This window comes from Rattus norvegicus, chromosome 19 (assembly GCF_036323735.1).
Source record: "Rattus norvegicus strain BN/NHsdMcwi chromosome 19, GRCr8, whole genome shotgun sequence".
NCBI classification, from domain to species: Eukaryota; Metazoa; Chordata; class Mammalia; order Rodentia; family Muridae; genus Rattus; species Rattus norvegicus.
Genome location: NC_086037.1, coordinates 14,185,149 through 14,197,563, shown reverse-complemented (window position 1 = coordinate 14,197,563; position 12,415 = coordinate 14,185,149). Strand labels below are relative to the sequence as shown.

Genomic DNA, 12,415 nt, shown 5'->3' with positions numbered 1-12,415 from the left:
GCAGACCAATGCATGTGTGTTCTTAGTGCAGAACCCTTCATCACGTGTCCTTTCACATGTGTGCTTTAGCAGAACATCCTTTTACCTGCGTCTGCCTCAGTGAAACGTTCCTTCACACATCTGCCTTAGCCTTTCACCTGTGTCCACTTCAGAGAACCAATCCTTCAGGTGTAGAATTTCTCTAGATTAGCAAACCGCATACAGAACATTCAGAACAAAACAAGGTGTGTGGTCAGCATGTCCTTGAGCCAAGTCCCTTCTCCTCGTCAGTGACAGCAGGCGTGTTACAGCAACAATATGAAATGGCTGGCAGGCATGGAACAAAATGGCAAAGGTATTCTGGGGGATGTCACACCGTACCAGCCAGCAGCTCAACTGAATTTTTAAGTTTTGATGGTACAAGTGAATATACTTGACCTTCAAACGCTGATAGAGCCCATCATAATATGAACTATATAATCTGGGCCAAGACCGCCTCTAGGGCAAAGGCCCTCAGCCTGGGGGTCGTGACCCACACAGGGTCTCCTATCAAATAGTTTACACTACAATAAAGATTCATTACAGTAGCAAATTTACAGTTGTGAAGTAGCGACAAAATAATTTGTAGTTGGGGGTCACCACAGCTTGAGGAACTGTTCTAAAGGGTTGAGGCCATAGGAAGGTTGAGAAACACTGCTCTAGGAATTTATGTTTTCTTTCTCTTTCATATTTTTCAGACAGAATCTCAAACTGTAGCTGAGATTGGCTTGGCTTGGAACACGTGTGTAGTTCATGCTGGCATCAGACTTATGGCAATTCTCCTGCTTCAGCCTCCTACTCAGGAGCCTACCAGGGTGAGATCACAACCACGTAATGGGATTGCTGTTCTTGGTTGTCAACTTGAGTGTACCTGGAATTAACTAATGCCAAATGGCTTGACGCCCTGTGAGGGGGATCTCTCTCTCTCTCTCTCTCTCTCTCTCTCTCTCTCTCTCTCCCCTCTCTCTCTCTCCTTCCTTCTTTCTGTTTTCCTCTCTTCAACCCCCTCCTCTTGGTCCTCCTCCTCTTCTTTGGTTTTTTTGAGACAGGGTTTCCCTGTGTAGCTCTGGCTGTCCTAGAATTCATATTGTAGACCAGGCTGGCCTTGAACTCAGAGATCCACCTGCCTCTACCTCCTGGATGCTGAGGCTAAAGGCATTAGCACCATTGGATTTTTTTTTCTTAATTAAATTTTCTGAAGCAAGAAGACCTACTTGTAATCCAAATCTTGGAGATCAGAAGATAAATCTTTAATTCAGATCTTTTGAGATGGAAAGGCCCACCTCTAATCTGGACCACACCTTCTTTTTTCTTTTTATTTTTTTTTCATCTTTATTAACTTGAGTATTTCTTATTTACATTTCGATTGTTATTCCCCTTCCCGATTTCCAGGCCAAAATCCCTCAACCCTTTCCCCTCCCCTTCTATTTGGGTGATCCCCTCCTCATCCTTCCCCGATAAGCGCCCTCCCCCCAACAATCATGATCACTGGGGGTTCAGTCTTGGCAGGACCAAGGGTTTCCCTTTCCGCTGGTGTTCTTACTAGGCTATTCATTGCTACGTATGCAGTTGGAGTCCACCGTCAGTCCATGTATAGTCTTTGGGTAGTGGCTTAGTCCCTGGAAGCTCTGGTTGGTTGGAATTCTTGTTCATATGGGGTCTCAACCCCCTTCAAGCTCTTCCAGTCCTTTCTCTGATTACATCAACGGGGGCCCAGTTCTCAGTTCAGTGGTTTAATGATGGCATTCGGCTACGTATTTGCTGTATTCTGGCTGTGTCTCTCAGGAGAGATCTACATCCAGTTCCTGTCGGCTTGCACTTCTTTGCTTCATCCATCTTATCTAATATCTGTATAGGTATGGACCACATGTGGGGCAGGCTCTGAATCGGTGTTCCTTCTGCCTCTGTTCTAAACTTTGCCTCCCTATTCCCTGCCAAGGGTATTCTTGTTCCCCTTTTAAAGAAGGAGTGAAGCATCTGCATTTTGGTCATCCTTCTTGATTTTCATGTGTTCTGTGCATCTAGGGTAATTCGAGCATTTGGGCTAATATCCACTTATCAATGAGTACATACCATGTGTGTTTTCCTGTGATTGGGTTACCTCACACAGGATGATATTTTCTAGTTCCATCCATTTGCCTATGAATTTCATAAAGTCATTGTTTTTGATAGCTGATTAATATACATTGTGTAGACGTACCACATTTTCTGTATCCATTCCTCTCTTTAAGGGCATCTGGGTTCTTTCCAGCTTCTGGCTATTATAAATAAGGCTGCTATGAACATAGTGGAGCATGTGTCTTTGTTATATGTTGGGGCATCTTTTGGGTATATGCCCAAGAGAGGTATAGCTGGATCCTCAGGTAGTTCAATGTCCAATTTTCTGAGGAATCTCCAGACTGATTTCCAGAATGGTTGTACCAGTCTGCAATCCCACCAACAATGGAGGAGTGTTCCTCTTTCTCTACATCCTCTCCAGCATTTGCTGTCACCTGAGTTTTTGATCTTAGCCATTCTGACTGGTGTGAGGTGAAATCTAAGGGTTGTTTTGATTTGCATTTCCCTTGTGACTAAAGATGTTGAGCATTTCTTTTGGTGTTTCTCAGCCATTCGGCATTCCTCAGCTGTGAATTCTTTGTTTACCTCTGAGCCCCATTTTTTAAATAGGGTTATTTGTCTCCCTGCGGTCTAACTTCTTGAGTTCGGTGTATATTTTGGATATAAGCCCTCTATCTGTTGTAGGATTGATAAAGATCTTTACCCAATCCATTGGTTGTTGTTTAGACCACACCTTCTGCTGGCAGCTCATATCAAGAACATGGAAGAAGGAAGTTTGCTTTATTAATTTGCCTACTTCTTCAGGATTCCTGCATGTACTGAAGAGCAGCTGAAATATCCAGCCTTATGGACAAAACCGTTGGGGTCCAGGAGTTGCCCCATAAACCACACAAACTCTGACCTCACTTAGAGAGGGATGGTTTTTTGAATGCCCACCCTAAGACTGATCATCAGAGACGTAGCTGAGAATTTGTCAGGCTAGGACCCTGGACATTTTTCTATGTCAGTTTATAAAGCCTAAAACTGTGAGCTCATAGGCAGGTGCTGGAAGGGCTGTCTGTTTGTCAGCCCTGACTCAAGCCATTTTAGACAACAAAGGTTCATACTGACTTTTTATCTGTTTAAAGATTTATTTATTTATATATAAGTACACTGTAGCTGTCTGCAGACACACCAGAAGAGGGCATCAGGTCTCATTACAGATGGTTGTGAGCCACCACGTGGTTGCTGGGATTTGAACTCAGGACCTCTGGAAGAGCAGTCAGTGCTCTTAACCATGGAGCCATCTCTGCAGCCCTCATATTGACCTTTAATTTTTTGGTCGTACATGAAGCTTATAATTATGAAATTTAAGATTAAGAAACCTGACAACATAAAGTATTTCCTTCCAGTATTTCGGGAATGGGTGGGTGGGGGAGCACCCTCGAGGAGGCTGGGGAAGGGGGTGGAATGCAGGGTTATTGTAGGGGAAACTGGAAAGGGGTTAACATTTGAAATATAAATAAACAAAATAACCGATAAAAAAAAAACATACACAAGTTATGTGATCATTCCTGACCCTGCTGTGTTAAATTATTTTCAGACAACAATGATATGTGACATATTACAGCAAGAATATGAAGTATCTAGCCGGCATGGAACAAAATGGCTACAGCTATGCTAGGGGGATTGGCTTCAACAGGGGTAACTACTGCGTTTTAGACCTTCCATTCCTTGTTGAATTAGCTGTACCACAGCCTATAAGCCATTCTAATAAATTTTCTTTCTCTATATACAGAATCATTCTAGGAGGGATGATTGGTTATGCATTGTTAAATGCAATGCTGATCACGAAACCCCATCACTTCCACAGCAATATGCAAGTGTATGTAAGTTACTGAACAATTGAACAGAAATTAAAATTTACTGCATTTATTGCGTGTGTCAGCAGGCATAGGGAACACCTGGCTGCTTACATCTCTGGGTCTCTATAGAGTAGAGGGAGAACTGAGACCCACTGAGGAGGTCTCTTAAGCGAAGACCAAACTCCTTGCAGTGACACTGGATTCCAGGCTTGTTGTCCACTTTAGGCCTCACTGTGGTCTATGTACACTCTATGCATTCTCCGCATGCAGGTTCACATGGACTGAATTCAGAAAGGTGGGGTTGGCAGAAAGATGCATGGTTAAATAGCCCACCAGGTTCACATTGTATCAGCTTGATTTAATCTAAGGACAAAGAAGTGGAGTTTCTCTGATGGCTTTCTTCTAAACCCTTGAAAGGATCACTGGGGTTTGACCTCAGTACTTCATACTTCTTGCTGGGTCAGCAAAACTCAAGGAAGCTTGAGATTGCCATAGGCACAGTATTATGCTGGATATACTGAGTAGATGATACTAAGATGTTCAGATGGTCATACCCATTTGCATGAGTTCTTAATGTGCACCTAAGGAAAGAGAGATCAAGGTCTTCAGAATAGGAAGATCATTTCCAGTTCTTTTCTACAATTCCAGTCTGAAAGACTGGTAGGGAGAGAATGGTAGATAATCAAGAATTCATAGATGATGCTTTGAAGGAAGTGTGGGTTTCTGTGCTGGTTTAGACAGGGTCTCAAGTATCCCATGTTGCCCTCTTCCTACCTGGCCAGGTTCACTTTGAGCTCAGATAAACCTGCTTCTACTTTCCAGTAGACAGTCTTACAAGAGGGGCCTCCAGGGACTGTGAGGACAGCATTAGCCTTTGACAGTTGAGGTGTGTAACCCACAACTATAGTTTTAGCCACGTTTTCCCATGTCTACCAGCTATTTCAGATTGTTGCTGTCTATGGCTGACAATCACGGACACAGAAAAATAACCTGATAGAGAGCAAGGACATGGTGATCACATCCTTTCCTGTTCTGTATGTTCTGGATGAGGCTTGTTAAAATTCCAATATTGCAGAAAGCTTTATATAGGACCCATCACATTAAGCATCACTGTGCACTGTTCTATCTAAAATGGCCTAATCAGAACTGACCACCAGATCACACTTCCTGCAATCCTCATATGAGAAGCTTGAGCTTTTTGTTTTGACTTTTTCTTTCTTTCTTATTTTTTGCTGTATAAGTTGAGAGGAAGATATTTGGGGCCATGGATCTGCCCCCAAAATCTGGGGTATGGATCTGATCAATCAGTGTTAGTGTGTGCACTCAATACAGTATCCATTTTTTAGTGTGACAGATGCTTTTGTGTTTGTGGGGAAGCCCATGACCCAGAGCACAAGTGCTGGGTCCTTGCTCTATCCACGTAGTGATATGTATAGCCTCGTCCTACACCTTTATCTGCACCCCCTATATCTCTTGACTATTTTATTTTTCTGATAGAAGCTCAGCTTCTGATAGAAGGCCTGTCAGCAGTGCTCCTTTGGCGACATTGGCGCAGAGATGAGAACCCCACAAGCAGCATGAGGTTCCCTTCATTGGTGGGTCCAATATTGCACTTTCCTCTGCCAACTGGTCTCCACACTGTTCCTAGCACCGTAAAGACTTCAACTCTTTCAACTAAGGAATTTTCTGGCAATTGTCAATTGCTAAGCACATGACTTCATGAGTGTTCCCCTAACACACGCCCATGTTGTAACCTACCATGCAGACTATTTCTTGATGTGATATAAAGCACCCGTACATAATGAGACAAGAGAACTTTTGACTGCATATTCAAACTGGTGTGAAATCTCAGGAAGGTTTAATGGCTAACATTGGTGAATGAAGACAATTTGAGTTAGGATGAGACATTTTGGGGCAAGATATGGAAGGAACCATTCATTTAGATGCATAAGAATTACTAAGGTTTTATAATCAAGCCTTGAGGAAAATTTGGCTTTGGAAGCAGGAGATGCTCAGTGGCTCTGCCCCAGGAAAGTCTCCTGGAAAGGGCACCTCTGCTTATGCTCAGTACAGGGAGAACATTAGCAGGGAGGCAAAGTCTGCTCTCCATGACATCAGCTGTCCCTTCTTGGACATTCTATTGTCTCCTAGAGAGTTCTGGCATCTTCTGTGATGTCACCAGTGTTGTAGTGACAACCAGTGCCCTAGTTTCTCTCAGTCTGAGTCTGGCGGTTACAAGCTAAGACATGTTTTCCCGTCTTCGCAAGCATTTTGGGAAGGGGAACGTCGATTCTGGAGAGACTAAAGTGAAGGAGTCTAGCCTTTCGTCTCAAAGTAATGATGGACAAAGACAGCACTTCTGGGGAATGTTGAGTAAGTTCTGGGTAGTGTATTTTGAGCTTCCTGCCAGGGGGGCTGCAGGCTTAAGCTGACCTTTCTAGCAATGGGCCACAACAACTGGAGCATCTGAAAAGAAATTGAATTTCCATGAATATCACAATTCCTGAAAGTCAGGATTTCAGAACTTTAGTTTCCCCATCCCCACTGGGAGGATATGGTAAGGCCAATGCTATTATTCTGTGAACTTCTGGTCCTTACTTTTACAGTGCATTTGTTATGTTACATTGTATAATAACACCATCAGGAGTCATGGAGGGTCCACCTTTTCTGAGTTTAGACAGGGCAGCAATGTATTTCACTATCATTGCTTCTTTAAATACAGTGGATATCTGACAGTAGGAACAGGGGGAGAATTGTGCTCCAGGCAATAACCTTATGTTCTTCGACCTCCTCTGATTTCTTCTAACTGGCAGGGTCATCGTTAGCTTTATATATTAGAGGTTGTGTGTTACAAACATGTTTCTAAAATACCAAAAGTATTTGGAACATGTGGACCAAGATTCATCCTGTAACCTATTGGAACTTCTCGGGCATTTGGTATTTCAAATAGGGGAACTGATAAGTCTGTTGAACATGTCCTCCATGGAAATGTGTTTTTAATCCAAAGTTGTTGGCCTAGAGTATCAGGGTAGGACATCTGAGTGTCTCCAATCACTCAAGTCTTGTGGATGGTGAATTTATCATCTGAGTTCGAACCCACAGGGGTGAGGGTCCTGAAACCAAGCTGTACCCTGTTCAGCTGATGATAATCCTGGAGAAGCCATCTCCGTGGTCCATGTAAGCACCTGATGTCCGGAATAGGGAACACCTGGATGCTTACATCTCTTGGTCTCTATAGAGTAGTGGGAGAACTGAGATCCACTGAGGAGGCCTCTTAAGCATAGACCAATCGCCTAGCAGTGACACTGGGTCCAGGCTTGTTCTCCTGTTTAGGCCTAACTGTGGTCTATGTACACTCTATGCATTCTCTCCATGCAGGTTCACTTGTGTTCTTCTACCTACAGACGCTGGGAGAGAAACATCATCCCCTGGCACTGAACTAAGCGAGAATCAGGCCAAGAAGGAAAAGGAGAAGCTGATTAAAGAGCTGCAGCTCATTACCGAGGAGAGAAATGACCTGAGAGATCGCCTGAGGTTTCTGACAGAGAGATCCATGAAGAACAGGTATGAATCGCTCCAAATGCTCTTGTTTCATTCCTGGGTCTGCAAGGTCACCTTCTTCTTATCCTATTAAGGTTTTGGGTTCTAGAAAGCTGTGCCTCCCTAACCACCCTGTGCTAAACCTCACCTCCCATATAGAGGAGATTCAGAACCTTGACCCTTCCTGAGGAGCAAGATGGAAAATGGACTCATCTGCTTAATTTATTGAAAAGCAGATCTTGTGGTCTGAATGAAGAATTCGGGGATAAAGTCAGGGAGAGTGAGTGTCTAGTGTGCATTTGCAAAGTCCTTGACAGATGGTGGCTTTGCAAGATTGTAATTGCAGTGAGTTTATGGTGAGTCTCTGTACTTGCTAGGCAGGGGACTGAGTGCTGGAAGATCCAGGCAGCAGCCTGAGGGGCCTGTTCCCAAACTGTTCATCTCAATGCTTGACTAGAAGGTCTCAGGCTCAGGCCTGTTTGTTATTGTCTGTGTGTCTTGCACTCTGAGACAGCAATGGTGCATGCATTTCTCCTGGTTCTCACAGTACTCTCTGTTTCCATATTTGTTTTTCTCTTTCTCTGATTCTGTTAACTTTTCTCTTTTTTTTGTGGGTGTGTCTCAGTCTGTGAGTCTGTGTGTGCATACATCCAAATGCATATGCACAACTTTTATATGTTTATATTTCCCTCCACACATGGAATATAGGGGTCTATGTCTTGGCCTGAGTATTTACCTGTAACACTTTCATGGTCATGTGAATGCTTTGTTCTGGGAGCCCCACTGTCAACAGTACAGTTCTTTGACTATGTGGCCACGTTTGTCTGTATATTTGTATTCCTTGTGCAGATTATAATTTTGTGTTGATATGTGGTCTCTTGTCAAAACAGGAGAAAAGAAATCACAGGTTTCTGGCTGTGTTGGGTGGGGGAGCATGGAGATGTGTGGCCTAGGCTCTTGATAGCTCAACTGGCTTGACTGCAGATTTCCTCTTGATTGAACAAAGGGAGCCAGGGAAGCCTCCATCTGGATGCAGAGATTCTGGTGTCCTGGACGCAGAAAAACACGTTTCTGAAGCTGAAGAAGATCCAATATGTAGAATTCAGAAGGTGTCCTTCCAGGACTGGGGTAGTACAGGACCCACCCTGAGCTCATATATTCCTAAATGCTGATGTTCATTGTATTCTATCATTTGGGGCCAGGCCACACTTCAGGCCAAATCCATATTATGAAGACCTGGAGAGAATGGAGGAGGCAGTCATGTCAATTCTGCACAACTTAGAGATGGAGAACACTGAGATCCATGAGAACAGCCATAAGCTGAAGAAGGAGATTACCTTCTCTAGGTAAGTCCTGGTCAGAAATGCTATCACCTGTGGAATGGCCATTTCTGACTTTCTTTGTTCTGGATTGGACGGTCTTCAGCTCTGGTTCTATCTCTTGTGCTGTTTACACATCAGTGTGCCAGGGTCATTAGGACTCAGTTTTCAGTTCCACAAAAGACTGTTACTCATCCCAGGATTGTCTAGGCATCTTCAGAAGGCTCTAGATAGAACAGCACTGATTGAAGTCAGCAGGTTATTAGGCTGACCTGGACCTATGGTGTCATACCAGGTTTTACAAAACTCAGTGTGTGGACCACATGGTTAGCATGACCTTCTCTTGGTTCTACTGACCTCCTTTGAGGGTGTTTGCCCACTACTAATTGATGTTGCCCCCATGCATTGGGCTTTCATGGATAGTTGTAGATCCATGTTCTTTTTGAGAGATGTGGACACTAATTGGTGCTCGGGCCAAACAAACAATTTATTCTTCCCGGAATTTACTCTTTGTGGTTTGTGCAGCAGCCTTATATGTATCGAAATGAATTCTGTTAAGTCTTCATGGGTATCTGGGTCCTGGTGGAGTTAGTGGCACTCGGGAGTGGGAATGGGAGAAAGGGGCAGCATGATCTTACTATGCAGACTGTATTTCCAGAAACCTGCTCAGCCAGCTCCTGATGGAGAACATATGTATGAAGAAGTTGTTCCCACTGAAGCAGGAGAGCAAGGAGGTACATCTTGATTGTGCACTGAACCAGAAAAATTTGGTTGACTTCAACAAGAAAGATAAAGACCAGCAACGTCCAGACCCAGCATCATCTGGTAGGGTTGAGCAGCTGTGTTAGCTTAAAAATATCTGATAAAGTTTGCCAATTTGATACATCTTTGCTCTCTCCTACCACCTTTCTAATTTACACTCACAACCAGCCAACCACCTCATGTAATGGAATTGTTCATTGCTCTGCCTATGCACAAGTATTCTGGGAAGCCAACCACTTTTCAGAAACTGAATTATTGTGCAAGCATATTTTGCTGCTCTTTTTGAAGCTGCAGTATAGAAATGGTGACAGATTAATAACATACCTCATTATTGCATATCCACGTGATAGATTGGATGCTCTGTAGAGTTTTGAACAAGTTCTTGGTTCTTTGACAAATGACACTCTGTGGTCATGTGACTTCTTGTGTGGGAAGCACCTTTGCGGGATAAGAACAAAGTGCAAATGTCAAATTAGAACTTGTCATTGGTTTTAACCTTGGTGACATATGGACATCTACTTTCTTCCTGCAACCCAATGAGGTTCCTTCCATTGCCCTGTTCTTGGTTTGCACTGGTATAAGTCTGGGTCCCATATTGGCAGCCCATATTACTTTGAGGCTCTCTGGAGATTTTGCCCTTCCCAAAGAGTAGCAACAATGATATCAGTTAAAAGGTCCATGTTGACTGTCCAATAGAACTGAGATGGTAGAAGGCAGCCTTCCGACAGCTGCCTTGCATTTCACCACCAAATCAGTGTCTGAAAAACTGCCTTCCTCTCCCAGGTCTCAGAAAGTGCAAGAGAGCTGGAATTGGACACACAGCAGTAAGAGAGCTTCCTGAAGAATAAGTTGCTTTCTCAGGAGTCCCTGATGACAAACATCCTGAATGGTAACAAATTTTTTGGATGAGTATTCTTCCTCAGAGTTAATTTGTCATTGCTTAGAGACCCTAAATTTATATAACACTAAGCCAGCCAAACTGATTGAGGTCTTACTTTCTTCTCAGAAAAAAGCACCTGAGAGACAACTTGGGGGACCGCCTTTCATTATGTGTGCAAGAGGAGAAACAGCAATCCATCTGTGCTTCCAAATGTTCATTAAGATTGTGGTGTTTAGAAATATTTTTGTTATGATTTTAATTGAAATTTTCTTTTTGTTGTTTCATATTTATATGTTCTTGTTACTGTTTTTATCTTTTCAAATATTTTTAAATATTTTAATTTATTTGTTTTAATCCTGTTTTGTTGTAAAAATGAATTCCTTATGAATAAAAATTGAATTCTATCTCTTGACTCTTAAGACCATCATTCTTATTCAAGGGTTCTGTCCCCTCCTGTGGACTTAGAACTGACAGGTGGAGATGGATCTCTGCATGTTCCATGGATCCTGGGCTAATAAGTGAATTCAAAGTCACCAAGGGGTACCCAGTGTGACAGTGTCTTTTGTGTGGAAAATGTGGCTGTTTCTCGGACACACACTTTATGAAGTAATCACTGACATGCTTTACCCAATTGTTAGGGTCCATGTGGTTCTTCTGAGAGAGTAGCAGATGCTCTATCCTGTGAGTCATCACCACAGCTCCTGCAGGTGCTTTTGTCCTTCCACATCATGTACTGTATTAGGTGGACAGGATCACCTCCAATCAAATAGAGAGATCTCAGGAGATGAGTATTCACAGGAAATTTACTGAGCTGTGCATGCTCAATGTGTTAGCTTGCCAGCCATCCCTACAGGGCTCTGGTGTTCCCACTCCTCATTGTGGGTCAGGATCATCCTCCAGTACCACTTAGTGTCCATATTAGAGCAGATCTTTCACCTATTATCAATGATGACCATATGTATTCTGCACATCTGACAAAATACAGAATAGAAATTAGCTTCCTGTTGGCCAGATTGGCATAATGAGTTTTTTGATTGTTAGCATGAAAATTATTTTAATCTAGGCAGTTTAGGGAAGAACCTCAAGGACACCCATAGTGAATGCAGCCTGCAGCTGTGAACACAGGTTTCTGTTGGAGAGCAGGCCTGTGCAGGCCCAGAACCTAGGTGGGACAGTTCAAGCTACCCTTTTTCCATGGCCAATCTGGGATCATATTGAGAATGTATTTTTTCCAGGTGACTGATTTCCAATTTATGGAATTGAACTAACTTACTGAGAGTGGAGGTGACTCAGAGAGTTAAAGTACACAAGGACCAATCCAGTATGTCCACAAAAGCTTGCTGTCACCCCAGGGCTTTTAAAAGCTCAGCAGCTAGAGAAGCAATGTAGTATTTGGTTATTCTCATGCTTAGGTCTAGTCATTCATTATAAGCTGACCATGACACAAAAAGAGTCATCTGTGTCACAATAGAAGCTAGTTGTAACTAGATTCACCCCCACACTATCACATCACTACCGTATTTGAGGTTCTCAGTTACTATCTAAGAACCTGGAAGAGGCCTGGGTCTTGCTACACAAACTCATAATTTATGTCTTCATGACACTGTGTGCTTTGTTCTGTTGATGCTACCATTGGCATACAATACCTTGGATACTTTGTGCTGACATCTGTCACATGAGACAATAGTTCATGCCATGCCTAACCTGCATAAACTGTCCTTAGAGTACGGTGTAGTCAGAGGGTCCTTTTTTTTCTCTCTGAATTTTCAAAATATTTCCAGTCTTCAGACAAGTCTTCAGCCATTGTCCAGTGCCTGTCTTGAGATGTCCACCTTTTCAGCTGAGTGTCTTCATCCAGGCTGCTCTGTAATTCTGTAGAAGATTAATAGGGTTCCAGCCCTAGGATTTAATTCAGTGTGATTGTACTTTCCAAACATGCTCAAAGCCCTACATTCCACCATAGCCTGTGTGCTTTAGAGATAGAAAATAAAGAA

The 12,415-nt window shown here is 43.0% G+C and overlaps 1 protein-coding gene and 1 long non-coding RNA gene across 3 annotated transcripts in view; one reads left to right on the top strand and one right to left on the bottom strand.

Moving 5' to 3' along the window:
• The window catches only part of LOC134483118 (disks large homolog 5-like), a 27,878-nt gene extending 15,463 nt beyond the window's left edge, over positions 1-12,415 (bottom strand). The window contains exons 1-2 of one of the 2 annotated variants that reach the window (XM_063278359.1): positions 11,049-12,415; positions 9,866-9,979 (exon numbers count right to left, since the gene is read on the bottom strand). The gene's annotated coding sequence lies outside the window, so the exon portion shown is untranslated. The remainder of the gene's footprint in view (positions 1-9,865; positions 9,980-11,048) is intronic. The other variant, XM_063278360.1, reaches the window with a different exon arrangement.
• LOC134483120 (uncharacterized) lies at positions 9,432-10,825 on the top strand. Its single transcript, XR_010060049.1, has 3 exons — positions 9,432-9,604; positions 10,325-10,430; positions 10,548-10,825. It is a non-coding gene; the product is annotated as an uncharacterized LOC134483120 (long non-coding RNA).